The 16,056-nt window shown below is 43.3% G+C and overlaps 1 long non-coding RNA gene across 1 annotated transcript in view; it reads right to left on the reverse strand.

Moving 5' to 3' along the window:
• Positions 1-13,892: 13,892 nt before the first annotated feature.
• The window catches only part of LOC102489718 (uncharacterized), a 30,272-nt gene continuing 28,108 nt past the window's right edge, over positions 13,893-16,056 (reverse strand). The window contains exon 3 of the long non-coding RNA XR_334029.1: positions 13,893-14,125. This is a non-coding gene — a long non-coding RNA (uncharacterized LOC102489718). The remainder of the gene's footprint in view (positions 14,126-16,056) is intronic.

Below are 16,056 nucleotides of genomic sequence, written 5' to 3' on the forward strand. Positions count from 1 at the left end.
GTGTTATAAAGCCATACCGGCTGGTCCCTGAACCATCTTCGATTCTTCCCTCCTACTCAGCATCAACAGAACGGAAACTATGTCAGCCAGTCCCCTTCTGTTTATTCTCATGCCATAGTCCTAGTTTTTACTTCAGGCTTTTTTTCTAAGAGAGAAGGGGAGCTCTGGGCAGGGAAGGATAGTGATTCCCATTGTAACAAACTCCTGAGTGTTTTTTCTCCTTTCAGGTCTTTCTGTTTCTTCCTCTATCTTTCCACCTCAGTCATCCTCCTACAACAGACCCAACCAAGTTGCTTCCCTGCTTAAGGCCTTTCACAAGTTCTGTTAGAGAGACAATGGGAGAATCTCAAATTGCTGAATGCCTTTTGACTCCTTTGTAGTCTGAGACCAGCCTATCTGTCCAACCTTATCTGCCATTTGCCTTCCTCTCCTTGACATTCCCTGGGCCCTCTAGGCCCTGTGTTCTGATCACCAACCCACTTGCCCACATCACACTCATCCATCCTTCAGATCTTTATTCTTAATGTATATCCCTATGACCCAGCAGTTAACTCTGCCTGGGTCAGGACTAGACTACACTTCCCAATCTCCTTTGTAACTGGGGAAGGGACATATACTGAGTATGGGTAGTACCAGTCTATGACATTTCCAAGACTGGTCCTAGAAAACCTTCCATAGATAATTCTCCATGCTCTTTCTCCCAAGCCAGTGACTGTAAAGACCAGGTTTTGGGGACCAGCAGATGGCAACACGGTTACATCAGTAGACTCCCACATAGTTGGGACCAGCAGTTAGCATAATGGCTATGTCGCTGGACTCCCCTGTAGTCGACCATGATTCAAGTTCCGGACCCGGTGGTTTAAACTCACGCCAGGCACGTGTGCGTGTGCCCAAGATCCTGAGAGGAGAATGGAGGAGAAGGGATTGTGGCGTGACCATTCACTCTGGGGGGTGATTTCTCACTTTCTGTCTCCCTGTCTCTCTGGCAAGCACACACGCCCTGTGGCAGGAACCTTTCCAAAAAAAAAAGAAAAGAAAAATAGACTACCACATAGTCGACTGCAGTCAGAGCCCCAGATCCAGTGACTTAAAATTCACTCTAGGCATATGTACATGCATGCTCGAAATCCCAAGAGAAGAATGGAGAAGAATGAAGAAGAATGGAGATTGTGCTGCAGTCATCCCTTCTAGGGGTGATTTCTTATTTTCTGTCTCTCCAGCGAGCACACACACCCTATAGCAAAAATCTCTCTTAAAAAAAAAAAAAAGACCAGATATTGGTAAACTTGAATGCATAAAAGCTTAGAAAGTTTAATCACAGTGTTTATGTTGGCTGCATTTGAGAACTGCAGATAGATAGCTCGGGCTATTTCCATTACTGGACTGTGATTCTCTATCAGCTACACCACTGAGAGATTGGACTACATGGAAAATAGTTTCAAAAGGATCACAGATCATTTGACAAACCTTTAGTGAAAAACTGCTATGTGTCAGACACTGGACTTGGTGTTGGGCAAACAAAGTTGAATACAAACACGCTCTGTCATCAAGATGCTAGAATACTATGGCAGGGGCAAAGAAATAACTAACTAAATACAGCAGAGTGGGATATGTGTTCTCATAAAAAAGTGAGAGGCAGAGAGGAGGAAGAACCCACCTCTCTCCTCCCATCTCGTGGCTCAGCCATCTTCATAGGGGTGGTGAATGGGGGGTCTGGCAGAAAGTTTTAGGGAAAGTAAGGAAGATAGGAGAGAGAAATGAGGTAGACAGAGTTTCTAAAGGGAGTCAGAAAGAACAGTAAGTATTGGAGGGCCAGTTTCATGGCAGAAGACTAATGCACTGCTTAATGGAGCCAAATCTCACAGGGCAACAGCAGTTCAAATCTCTAGCCCCAATAGCCTGAAACATGCTGGGAACATGCACAAGCACATAAGATCCAACAGGTTGGTGAACTAGAGAAAGAGGTACGGCATGACCAGGCTCTGTGGAGGTTTCTTTACCTCCCTCCTTCTCTCTTGTTTTCACATGACCTATCACAAATAAAATGAAAACAGATTTATAAAGTATTGGCTGGGCCAGCCCATAGTGGTTAAATGTATGGTTCAAATCTCAGACCTAGCAGCTTGAAAGACACCCTGGGCACATGTGTGTGCATGCCCCAAATCCTAATAGGAGGGAGAAATGGAGGAGAAGGGGTATGGTATGAGCATCCCCCCGTGGGAGGAGGGGTGCTTTCTCACACACTCACACACACACACACACACACACACACCCATACCCCATCTCTCCCTCTCCCTCTATCTCTAGCAAGTGCATGTACCCTCTGGCAAAAAAAAAAAAGGAAGAGAAAGAATATTGGCCTGGAGGTGGAAAGACATGACAAAGGAAACAGTACTTAGAGACCCAGACCAAGAGAAAGGATGGTGCATGATAGAATCTGCAAGTGCCGAAGAAGCTGAACTTAACTAGTCAGTCTTTGTGTTCTTCAACTAGTGCTCACCATTCCCTGTAAATGCACTCTGACTGGTGCTCATGCACTCACATGCCCACAGTGAGTAAGCTCCTCTCTAGTGTCAGAGATGAACAAAGCCAGCACTTGTTAAAGTCCCAAGGACAGATTTTAATGAGCAATAACTACTGCAATAGAGGAAAGAGTTCTGCATGAACTGGAGTCAACTTGTATATATACAAAGATGATTGAGCACTTAAAAGGGAGAAAGAAGGAATAGGGTGGGGACTGAGCAGAAGCTGTGTAGTGGCAGGAAATGAAAAAATTACAAAGAGTAATCAGTATAAAAATGATTAGGCCAACTGTGTCTGCTAACTGGTAATTAGCGAGGTTAGGATTCTGTCCTCCCGCAGAGACTGGGAGATGGAGACGCTATCCTTAGGTGTTAGCTGGAACAGACAGTAAACATTTGGGGCAGGCTTGAATTTTCTTAGACAGGCCATTGGAGGGGAAGGGCTAGGGTTATCACAGGGATGTGATCTTGAATAATTATTACAGAAAAGATACTAGCGTCTGTTCAAGTTTGTATAAGGTTGCAGCCTAGCCAAGAGGAGAGCTCAGAAGCTGGCTAGTTTGGTCAAGGAGAGTGTGTCTGACTCTAGTCTGTTGTTCACCATGGGTTCCCCGGTTGAGTTGTGTTATGCCAAGAATCAGTTCTGCTCCTTCCTACGTCTATTCATTCCAGTGTACATGTTATTGTAATTACATCATTTCATTAAAATTATGATCTCCCACTGTGAAAGGAAGAGAGTTAAAACTTGGCCACGTTTAAAAGATACAGGAAGAAATTACAGAACTCCAGAATGATGACAAACGAAGATGGAATGATTTATAAGTATCTTCAGGTTCTTACTCTGAAAGAGTCAACACTGGAAAGTATAGATAATGCAATGTAGGCATGGCTTGCGCAAAAATATAATATGAAACTCCAATGCAATGCATATGATCAAACAAAAAAAGACTTTCAATTTCTATCTAGGAAGAGGTGAAGGTAAGGAAACCTCAGGGTAGTGAGACCAGTAGTTAGTATAATGGCTATGTCGCTGAACTCCTATGTAGTCAACTGCGGTTCGAGTCCTGGACCCAGCGGCTTAAGCTCATGCCAGGCGTGTGTACATGTGGGCCCAAGATCCAGAGAGGAGAATGGAGGAGAAGGGATTGTGGTGTGGCCTGGGGGGTGATTTCTCACTTTTTGTCTCTGTCTTTCTGGTGAGTGCATGCGCCCTATAGCAAAAACCTCTAGGAAAAAAAAAAAATAGGAAGGAAGGAATCTAGTGGCTCAGCATTGCAGGAGCATCAGCATCACGACACCCCAGACTCATCCCTAAACAGTCTTCCCCCACCCACCTCCCCACTGACTGCATTCTTTTCCTGTGTCAGGCTTTCCTCCATATCCTTCAGTGCTGTGTTCCTACACCAAACCTGGCCTTTAGCCATTGTGAAAAGAGCTGTGGGTGTCAAGAGCACCACTGTTAATCTTCATAGCAACCCTGTGAGATGGGGTTCGTCATTCCCAAATTGAAGCTCACACTAGATATCCTGACAGATATTTCCAGCTGTGGCTATTCCATGTAACTGAGCAGCGTATGTGAGCTGCACTGGTTATCATTAAGCAACTCCTTGAATTGTAAATCTACTAAAACGGTTGATGCAGAATATGCATAGTAAACAGAAATTGTTATTATAAACATAGCTAGCATTTCTTTTTTAAAAAGTTTACTTATTTCTTCCATGAGACAAAAAGAGAGATAAATAGTACTCCCAACAGGGTCTTCATGCCACACTCTGCCCCTGACCTCAGCCAGCCAAACTATGGGCGTGTGTATACCTGGCACATACAGAGAGACCATAGGATGCAAACCCTGGACCTTCCCATACTGGTTCAGCCCTGCAGTGTTGTGTTACCTCTGTGCCACTGACTGGCCCCCAAGAAATGGCTAACATTTCTTGAGCACTTATTATGTGCTAAAGAGAAGGCTAATACTTGCATTATTTTTATTTAATTTCATAATAATCCTCAGGAAAGTGTTATAATCCTCATTTATAGATCATCAAGCTGAGGCTTTGAAAGGTTAATAACCCAGGTTTCTCTGTCTGAAAACCCAGACTCCTAGTCCCAAGTAATAACTCCTTCCCCAGCTCATCCCAGTGCCTGCCTATAGATTCTCTTAAGTCAAATTGTGATCATCCTTTACTCTTTGTTTCTTATGTCTCCAAAACTCACTCTGTATGGGAGTGTCCTGGTGGGCTATCATTAGGCCCAGCAGCTTACCAGTGGGGTAAAAAATGACTTGTCATCATCTCCCTGGCCTCCAACACCCAGGGCTTTGCCATCTGCTACCTAACAAGGGAGCCCAAGATCTCGCTCACTCTCTCTCTCTCACCTATGGTCATCTGCTTCAAATAAATCCTACTTCAAATAAATGCTGTCTATTCAGACAGCATTGCCTTTATTGGCAATCCCAGTCCCTTGGCATCTACCTGCCAACATCTAGGAGTTGCATTTACTTTGAAGCATGCCCTGTGAGGCATACCCTCTATTCTTGAGGGTTAGAGGCACATCCACAGATACCTGACAGAATCACCACCTATTAGAATGATCATGCCCTGGAGATCAAAACAGCAAAAACACGACCACAGTTCTCCCAGGGCCCCAGTCTTACCACCAGAAGGACAAGATTTAAGGCCAGGGAAGTAGAAATCATGAAATAAAGGCAGAGCTGATGACCTAAGGGATCCTTGATCACTATCAAATCCAATCCTGTTGTCTTGCAGATACGGAACCTTCTACTTTCTCATACTTACTCAACCTTATGTAACATTTACATCTCAGCTTAGACGTTGTCACTGCTTCAGAAAGCCTTCCCAGACTCTCAGGAAGTCAGAATGTGATCTCCTGAGGTGCAAACCTGTCTTCCCTTAACACTCCCTAGAATTGTTCTATGTCACTGTCTGCATGATGACCCCTTTGCCTATTTGAACTTCCACAAGGGCAAGACTGTTGGTCCTGCTCAAAGCTGTAACTCTAGCACCTAGGACAGCAGCTGGTACTTGAAAGATTGTCAATAATCACTAGTTGAATGATTGCGGAGCAATCAGGAGAGTTGGCCCAGGGTAGGTAGAGTCACTGCCTAGCTTTCCATCCAGCCTTGGGGCCCCCAACTTTCCCACACAGCCAAAGTCCTCAGAGGACCTTATGTTCACCAGAAATCACAGGGTATTCCATTCAGGCCTTTCCTGGGGTGACAATGTATCCTCCACATCTCTTTCCTTACCCTCTCCATTTCAGGCTTGCCTCAATCCATCTCTCTCATTTTAAGAAATGAATCCCCAAAGGGTTGTAATAACTAGTAACAAAAAATTACCCTCCAAGATTTCTGTGAGAACAGGAAAGCTGCAGAGATAAGAATAGGATCCTTTCCTCAATTTCAAATTATGCTTAGTTCTTCAATCTGTACTATCTTTCACAACCTTGACAGTTGTGTGGTTATTTTGTAGAACGTCCTTCAGTTCATGTTTGTCTAATTCTTCCACATGAATACATTCAGAATGCACCTTGTCTGTTGTTCAGGAATACTTCAAGAGTGATGTTTGTTCTTCTCAGTGGATCATGTCAGGAACTACACAATGTTGTCATTCCGCAACTTGTACTCATCTCTACTCAGGTCAAGATGACAGGTTTCATCTGAAGGAGCAGTTTTCAGCATACCACCATGGCTGCCCAGAACAGAGAAATCAAGAGAACCATGGGGGTCTGTTATCATTGGTGGAAAGGAGGCCAATAAGGCCTAACTTGAGTGTAGGTTACCAGAAATGTGGAACAGCTAGAGTCCATTCAATCTTCATAGAAAATCCCAAAGGCTAGATGGTCAGGAGTCCATGCCCTCTTCTCACACACTTTGCCAGGGGAAGCCAGAAGCAGAAATCCAGACTGGGTTGATGGATGATAGGTAGGAAGTAGTGACTGATTTACATACTTGATCAAGAAGACACTGTTGGGTCCTGGGCTATCTTTGAATTTCACTTGACATTCACTGAAACATTTTTTCAGGAGTAAATTTCATGAACAAAAATAAATGACCTTCCATATTCCCTGCTATGAATAGGCTTTTAGGAAATGTATGATTTTAATTAAAATAAGACAATTTGAATGAGTTGCTAAGAAACGAAACCCTATGTGTGTCCATAGGAGATCCTGCCAAAAACATCTGGTTATGAATGAGTTTCCTTGGAAACAATTCTCAGCCATTCTTAAGTATTAATGCTGAGCAAGAATCAAGTCTTCTTAATAAATGGAGATGAGGGCAGGTTTAAAAAAAAAAAAGAATTTCTGATCCAGGAAATTAATCAACTATGAAAAGAAGATCTGTTTGTAGAAAATGATAGTCAAATATAATAACCTCTTTTCAATCTGTTCTCTGTTCTGTTTCATTCAGTTTGCTTGGATCAAAGTAACACATGTCCATGGGGACATAATTCAGAGAGTGAGGATGAGAGTGAACTTAAATGTAGAGCTGTCCCTTTTCTCCTCTACCCCATCAGTTCTTTCTCAAAACTAGCCACTATTTACTGCTTCTTAGATGTGCTTAGAGATCTTTTCTACATAGGCACAAACAGGGACATAATATCTCTTTTTATATAAATGAAAATTATATATTCTGCTTGTAGGCTTGCTATTTTATTTTTTTCCTCTCACAGAAAGTCTTACAGATCTTTCCATGTCAGAACACAAAGATCTACTTCATTCTCTTCGACTTCTGCCCTTTGGACTAAGTTGAAAGAAAATGTATGTAACTCATTCTCATTGCTTTCATTGTTTGGCTGTCACCAACAATGCTGCAGTAAACATTTCTGTGTATATCTTTGTAGATTTACATAGGTCTATCTTTATAGTAAATTCCTAAAAATAAAATAGCTAAGTCAAATATCACATGCATATTTTTGTCACTATTGACAAAATTGCCTTCCAAATATATTACAGCAATTTGTTCTCCCATCAACATCATAGAAATGGTCTTATTTCTGGCCCCTATTCCTGTCTCTAAGCAAGACTTGGTGTCATGTAACCTAGATGTCTTCATCAATCTGATAGGATAAAATGATATTTCACTTCACGAATTTTGCATTTATTTCATTTACAATGGCATTTTGCATGTTTTCTATTCATTTACATTTCCTACTCGATGGACTGCCAGTTTGTGGCCTTGGTTCACAGTTTTATTGAGTTATCTTTTTTCTTATTAATACCGAAGCTCTCTTTGCTTACTAAGGAATTAACCCTTTATATAGATAATTTTTGTCTTTGAACACAGATATCAGTCCTGCTGCTATCACAGCATTGTTCTAAGCCTCAGTTAAGACAATATATATTAAAGCGGTATTTCTGTTTGCTTGGTTTTTTTGCTTTTTCTTTGTCATAAGGTGTGTAAACTCACTGGAGAGAGATAGAGAGAAACAGAGAGAGTGAAAGTGAGTAATCACTCCTCTCCATCCCTGGAGGATAGCCACACTGCAATCCCTCCTCCTCCATTCTCCTCTCCGGATTTTGGGCAATCATGTATACATACCCGGCATACTTTTCAAGCCACTAGGTCTTTTCAAGTACTTGAACCACAGTTAGTCATGTGGGAGTCCAGCACCTTAACTACCACAACACTTGCTAGCCTGCTGAAGTGTTTCTATTGATGCAAAGTTCTATTCAATACATATCAGTCTTTATTTCGTTCTTACCAAAGTAGGATCCTCTAATAGGAAAAATATTCACTTCAGAATCTGAAGAATGCAGCTCAAATCTTGGCTTTGCCACTATTTGCTAAGGAGAAGGGGTGACTTGTTGGCCCTAATTAGTAGCCTCCCTGTATTTGCATCTTTAGCCTGACATTAGTCCCTTCACTCTGACTCCAGCCTCAGCAGTTGGCTTGCATTGGCTGATAAGACAGCAGCAAATCTAAAACAGAAACTTGGATTTTGAACTTTCAGGCACAAGTACCCAGGATGGTTTTTAAGCCACATGGTCCAGGATGGGACCCAGTGCCTTACCCACTATGGCACCTGCTGGCCCAACCCAGGGATATTTTTAAAATACTAATTCACAGATAAATATCCAGATTTCTGAATGAGTACCTCAAGGATGAGGGACCCAGGAATGTTTGCTGTTTAAATGCCAAGGTGATTCTAATGCAGCTGGTCTACAGGAACAACCTATCTAATAAGGCAAAATGGCAACAACCAACTTAACCCCGTTCATACCTCATCTGACAATGAATACGTCCATGACTGAGAAAAAGTGTAGAGGGACCAGCAGTTAGTGTAATGGCTATGTCGCTGGACTCCCATGTAGTCAACCGCAATTCGCATCCCAAACCAGGTGGCTTAAAACTAATGCCTGGCACGTGTGTGCGTGCCCAAGATCCCGAGAGGAGAATGGAGGAGAAGGGATTGCAGCAGGGCAATTCCCCCCTGGAGGGTGATTTCTCACTTTCTGTCTGTCTCTCTCTCCGTCTGGCAAACACACACGCTCTATGGCAAAAACCTGTCCAAAAAAAAATGTAAAAAGTGTAGAATGAGCATCCTGATCTGAAATGCTTAGGCCCAAAAGAGTTTCAAATTTTGTCTTTAGTCAGATTTTGGAATATTTGCCAAGACATTGTACAATATCTTGAGGATAGGACCCAAAACTAAACAAGAAATTCATTGGAGCACCTCAGATTTTGCATTTTGGGATTAGAGATACTCAACCTGTAACATTCTTCCAGAAAAATCCTTTTGCCCCAAAATGTGAATTGGCTGTTTTATAAGGTAAAGTGAGGAAGTCCCCAAGAAGCCTCCAGAAAAGGCACAGAGAACCTCTACATACAGTCACGGGTACCCTCCAGCCAGAACGGCATGCAGCATTTATAAAAAATATTCCTTTCTTCAGCAGAGCACTTGACTCTGCCTTAGTTTCTTATTCCCTGGCCTCCCTATGGCCTGCAGAGCCCTGTTTTTCTCCACGGAATACAAGTGGCTTCCTTGGGTGACCTGCTTTTCCTCAATGACCTTTCCAACAAAATTCAGAGGAATTTTGCAGTGACACATTGAGTGTCATTTGAAGGAAGCAGGTGGGCTAAAAGGGTACTATTTAATACACAAGTACATACCATCCAGAGCAATGCTTAAAATACACTTATGGCTAATTGAGTTGTCTGGTGAAAATTGCTTTGTAGCAGGGCCATGTAGATCAGGCCTGAAAGAGTGACTGATGGCCAGAAATTCATCAAGAGGCAGGGCCAGGGAATGGAGCTGATGAAAAAAGCTGACAGACTTGCAGAGAACATACTCCTTCCCTCTGCCCTGACAGGCTTAGGAGTAACTGTTAATGGTGTGCGGCATCATCACCAGTCTACAAAGGCTGAAGTCCTCTCCCCCACTGAGGGAAACCAGCCTCTCTAGAGGCCATGATGGTGCCATCACATTCTGGAAGCTGGGTTGTGACAGACCTGGCCTTAGCCCAGGATGTCAGTCTGTTTGCTAGAGTATTGTAACAGAATACTGCAGAAACTGAAAAAGAGAAATTCAGTGTCTCACAGTTCTGGAGGTTGGAAGTCCAAGATCCAGGTGCTGATAGGGCTAGCTCCTTCTGAGGGCAGTGGAAAGAGAATCTGTTGCTCTCTCTGGCTGCAGAAGATCACCTTCCCTCTACATATCTCTTCACATTACCTTCCCTCTACATAGGTCTGTCTTCAAATTTTTCCTTTTTTTGTTTTATTTTCCCTTAAGATTTATTTAATGTTATTATTTTTGTTTCCAATTTTCTATAAGGCATGTACAGTCACTAGAGAGAACAGAGAGAAAGCAAGCTGCCAGGTCTAGGACTTGAACCATGGTCAGCCATGTAGGAGTCCAGTGCCTCAACCACCATGTCACCTGCTGGCCCCTAAATTTCTCCTTTCTATAAGGACAGCAGACATATTGGATTAGGGCCCATCCTAACAACCTCATCTTATTTTGACTACCTCTGGAAAGACCCCATCTCCAGAGAAAGTCGCAGTTTAAGGTACTGGAGATTAGGACATCTCATGACTTGGGTAGGTGGGACATACTTCAACATAGCAATGTCAAAAAAAAAAAAAAAAACCAAACAGTCAAAAACAACCCAACACATAGCAATGTCTGACAACTGTGTCCTAATCTGTCAAGTGACTCTCACTTCTCCAACTCCTGAGCATGCCTGATTGTCCTTCTTTTCCTCCTCCCAACATCCTCAGACCTCTCAACTATCACAGAGACATATGGCGTGCCTTCTGGAACCTTAAAAATCATTCCTTCCCACTGAACTAATTGGAAAGACCATAAGCTCTTGGAGAAAACAGACCTAGGCTTAAATCTTAGTTTGAGGCCACACTAGTTACATGCCTAGGACAAGTTACTTAACCTCTTTGAGCTAGAGTTTCCTCATTGTGTGGTAAAGGTCTACCTGGTAAGCCACATACTTAAATATAACCAGATGATTTTGTGTCTAGAAGTAAGATACAGGAGTCTCCAAGGAGTAACTTTTGTTGTTGTTGGGAAAATAATCTCATGACCGGCTTCCTTGAGGATACAGACAGAAAGTAAGCCCACACCTAACTCTCTGGAGAAGAGTGTGCGGAATCTCTGTGGCCTGTCAAAGTCAGGTCCTGAGAAGAAGGTGAACATATTCTCATAGGGCCAGAAATGATGCATAGTATACATAGCTAGGAATAATCCACTTCCTCCTTTTCAGGTATAAAGCAAGACTTCACGAACTACTAGTACGAATAACATTTTTTTAAATCCATCACAAATCCATACTTTGAGAAAATGCAACTAAGAATGTATTGTAAAAAAAATTAAGGGCCAGCCTGTGGCCTGATGTTTAAGAGGCCTGGATCCCATCTACCTGACTGTGCAGTTCAAGCCTTGGACCCAGTGGCTCAAGAAACACATTGGGTTCTCGTGCATGCATGCCCAGAATCCAAAAAGGAGGGAGAGATGGAAAAGGGGAAGTATGATCATGCCCCATGGGGGATGCTTTCTCTCTCTGTCTCTCCAGCAAGTGCATATGCCCTCCGGCAAAAGAAAAAAAATTAATTAAAAGTGAAAACAACATATAAATCACTATTTTTTGTTATCATATATAAAAGATAGGGCCAGCAGGTGGCATAGTAGTTAAGGTGCTGGACACCCATGTGGCCATGGTTTGAGCCCAGGACCCAGTAGCTTGAAAGTCACACCAGGAATGTTTGTGTGTGTGCCCAAAATCCTAAGAGGAGAATGGAGGAGAGAGGATTGCAGCATAGCCACCCCTCCTGGGAAGCAGGGTGATTTCTCATTTCTCTCTTCAGTGAGCATACATGCCCTATGGCAATGACCTTAAAAAAATTTTTTTGAAGAAATAAAAGTAACTGTACAACTGCTAAACAATGTTTTAAGAAACTTACTGTTAATTTCTTCTTTAAAGGTTTCTTTCTCCCATGAGTGTGACAGAGACAGAGAAAGAGAGACAGAACCTCTAACGAGGTCCTGACTGCACAATCCACCCCCAACTCCAGTCAGCCCAAGGTCATGGGCACACATGTGCCTAGTGTACTCAGGGAGGTCTCTGTACACAACCTAAAACCTTCCCAAGCTGGTCAGCCTCACAGAGCATAGCATTTAGCCAATGTGCCATCATCCAGTGTCCAACTTACTATCTCTGAGCACTGTGTTTTGATTAGCACCACTTTATTGTACAGCATGGGAGACTTCAGACCAAGGCATGTATCTACAGACAATTAGGGCTCTAATATTAAAAGTACAATATTCAGGGACTAGCCCCCATAGCACAGTGGTTAACCAGTGCATAGGAAGCCGGATCCCACACAGCCAGCTACGATTTGAATCCCAGCCCTTGCAACCTGAAAAACACACTAAGCACATGTGTGTGCAAGTCTGAAATCAAATCGTGAATGGATGAAATGGAGAAAAGGAGGAAAAAGAGTTGCAGCATGACTCCATCTCATTGGGGTGTGCCTTCCCTCTCCCTCGCTTTCTCTCTCTGACAAGTACATGCACCCTCTGGTAATAAAAATAATATTCAGCTTCTGACATTTAAAAATCAGTTGTTCCTGCCTATGGCAAGAAAACAGACTTGAAAGTCAAGCCTCTTAAGAGAGAAAGGGTAAAGTCTTCCCTTTCCACTCCTGAGATCTCAGGTGCAGGCATGGAAGACTAGGTCATATTTGGCTTTAGGCCCAGAGTAAGGAGTAGGTGGTCCACATTTCAGCTGGGTATGAACACTATTACTCTTTACTATGAGAGTATCAATAGGAATAACATCGCCCATAGGTATAATGATTAACAACCAGTATCTTCACAAGTATGATGGACTTTTATGTCTCACATCCCCCAGTCATATTTATCCCCATTTCACAGATAAGGAAACTGAGGTGATGGCAGAATGAAGGCACTATCATTTCTCCCAGACTTGGAGAGAATGTGAAATGTGAAGTGTTTTCCACAGTCTATAATGGGAGGGTCTTTGTCCAGGTTACATCTAGGGATGAAATAAAGAAGTAAATAGGGGAAGTGAGAGAGACGTCCCATTTAAATGACCGTTTGTCACTGTCACCTTCACCACTGTAATTAGTTGGCCTTTGCGTGGCTCTATTGCATCTAGAAAATGATGTACCAGGCAAATGGAGACAGCTGAAGATGAGGCAAGGTCCTTGACCTCAAGGAATTACTATATAGCTTTGAGCAAGTTGTTGAGACTGTTTTCACAATGACAAACTGAAAAAAAATATATATATATATCGAACCAGCAGGTAGTGTGGGGATTAAGACGCTAGATCCCACATGATCAACTCTACGGTCCAAATTGGCCCAGTGGCTTGAAAAATATGCCAAGCATGTGGGCATGCATGCTCAAAATCCTGGGAGGAAAATGGAGAAGGGATTGCAGTGTGGTCATTCCCACCCTCCCGGGGCGGCGGGGAGGGATGATTTCTCACTTTCCCTCTTTGTCTGTCTCTCTCAGGCGAGTACATGGACCCTATGGCAAAAAATCTCAAAAAAAGAAAAGAAATAACATAACTATCTACCTTGACATGTTACCATGAATATTAAATGATAGGATGCCCATGGAATACCTACCACAGTACAAGGCCCAATAAATGTCCCCTAAATATATGCAATTAGTGTTACATCAATTAGCCAGATATAGATCCACTTGATAATTAGAATGACTGGCAAGCCATTTTGAATGTAGTCATTTTTCTGCATGCTTTCATTTATTTTTGAAATACCTACATTTTCAGGGACATAAAAAAAAATGACTATATACTGTAAGACTTCTTTCAGCTGCAAAAATGAATAACCAAGAGGAAGACTCTTGAGAAATAGCAAAGATGTATCACAAGAGCATCTTGAAATCACGTCTTTCTTCCAGCAAGTGTTTTCAGCAAGTCAATAGCAAGTTCTGCTTCTCTTCTATTTCCAGGGATGAGGTGTACCGGAAGCAGAGGGAGCTGCTCCCCACCTGTCTTGGCCTTGGTAAAGCCTGGGACAGCCTGTGGGGAATAGGAGCTGGGAACTTGTGTCTCAGGGAGCAACTGGAAAGCCAGACAGACAAAGCACCTAGGCGGAGATAAAAATATGCAATCAAAGTGGGGGAACTGTGTAGACTTCTCAGCAGAGACTGGACCGCTGCACCAGGCAGCCAGCAGCCACTGAGACAAGTCCACGGGGCAGCTGCCCTTACTGAGAGCTGTTTGTAACATATTGTTAGTGAGAACAATCAAATCCATTCTCAGGAGACCCAGATGGCCACTCGTGGCCCTGAACAATTACTGGAAGGATGTGGGTGCCAGGATAATGTAGGGAAGAGGCGCTCCTCCAGTGGCTCCTTCCCATTTCTTCCATCTTCCAGGCAGGAGTGACGAGACCACTGACATACCCTCAGGTTTCCCTCCCATGGCTTAGTTTCTCTGCAAGATCACCTCCTTAGTCACTGCAAGTTCTCTCTCTGTCAAGGTCGGTTTTCCTGCCACCAGGGGAGGAAGGCTGTTAGGGAGGGGGGACTTCTTTCTGAGCAGCAGGACCCCTAGGTAGGTTCCTGGCTCTGTGTCTAATTTGCTATGTCTTTGGGCTGGTCTTTTTCCCTCTCTGGGTTCATAGAGTGTCAACCAAGAGGCCTCCGTGATCATCTCATCTGGGCCTGTCACAGAATCAGATTGTCTTTTTTTTTTGAGGGAATTTGGTGGATTTTTTGGGTTGTTTTTTTTTTTTTGGGGGGGGGGAATGGATGGTAATGATACTAAGAACATTTAACATGAAAGCTACCCTTTTAACAACATTTTAAATATTCAGTACTATACTGCACATTTAACTTTAGGCAAGATATTTGTGCTTTTCCCAGTTGGCTTATTCAGTCACCTGTTCACCTGGACGCCAGTAGACCAAGGCCATCCTGGGGGAGGTGGGACAACACGCAGTCTGCTATAGGCGCCCCCTGTTGTCAGCACAGAGCCTCAATCCAGCCAGAGGCAGATCAGAGACAAGCTGGATGGAGAACTTGGTCAGGAAGGACCACTAGGTGTCACTGTCCTGCCTTAAATACTCAAATTCTCTACCAGGTTAAGTAGAAACTGTCCCAGGGCCTTTCTGGATTCTTGGCAATTGGATCTAGTTTGCATTTACCTTTCCGGAACCTTCCATCCAACAACATGATCATTTACAGGTGTCTACACAGGGTGCCTTTCTGCCTGCCAGGTCTCTGTACTTGATTGGTGACATGGAATGTGAGGTATATATCTGCTCAAGCTAATGTGCCCAGCCTCCTGCATTCAATCTCATTCAGTCATGAATTTAATGAGCACCTGCTAAGGGCCAAATCCTATGCTGGGAGCTGGAGACTCAAAGAAGGGAAGCGCATCCCTGTCCTCAAGAGTTCACAGTAAATATGTCACTCTTACTATAACCTGTGACAAAGTGCTGAAAAGAAGGGCCCTGTGCTATGAGCATCCTGAAGAAGACCTCCCGCCTGCCTTGAGTAGGTAAAGAGGATTCACAGAAGAGGTAACGTTTGGACTGAGACTTGAAATATGCATCTGTTTGATGGGCATATCATTAGGACGGTGTCTCAGAATAATGGTACAGCATAGACAAATAGGCCAGCCTATTAAGCTTATAGCAAGCATCTCCTATTTTAAAACTAAATCACGTTGAAATCAATTTGTACCAAATTGCCTTGCATGGGAGCAAGGGCAGGTTCCTGTTGCATTCTCCACTCATGTCTGATCACAATGGTCTGTCTTACCCTTGAGGGCAGAAATGTGACTTTCCACTTTAAATATTCTCACAACTGACCACAGTGGAGGTGCATGATACATTTTGAGTGAATATATGAACAATTCAGCCTACAGCTCAGCTGCACCACTACAAAGACTGTCAGATCGTGACGAGGTCTTTTCCGAAAGGGAAACCGAGGCATGGGCCCACGAACGGGAGAGCCACGCATGCCTCCAGCCACCGCGTGATGCTCCTTGTAGAGCTGGACAGCTCTTTCC

Source organism: Tupaia chinensis, unplaced genomic scaffold (genome assembly GCF_000334495.1).
Source record: "Tupaia chinensis unplaced genomic scaffold, TupChi_1.0 Scaffold000139_1, whole genome shotgun sequence".
Lineage (NCBI taxonomy): Eukaryota > Metazoa > Chordata > Mammalia > Scandentia > Tupaiidae > Tupaia > Tupaia belangeri.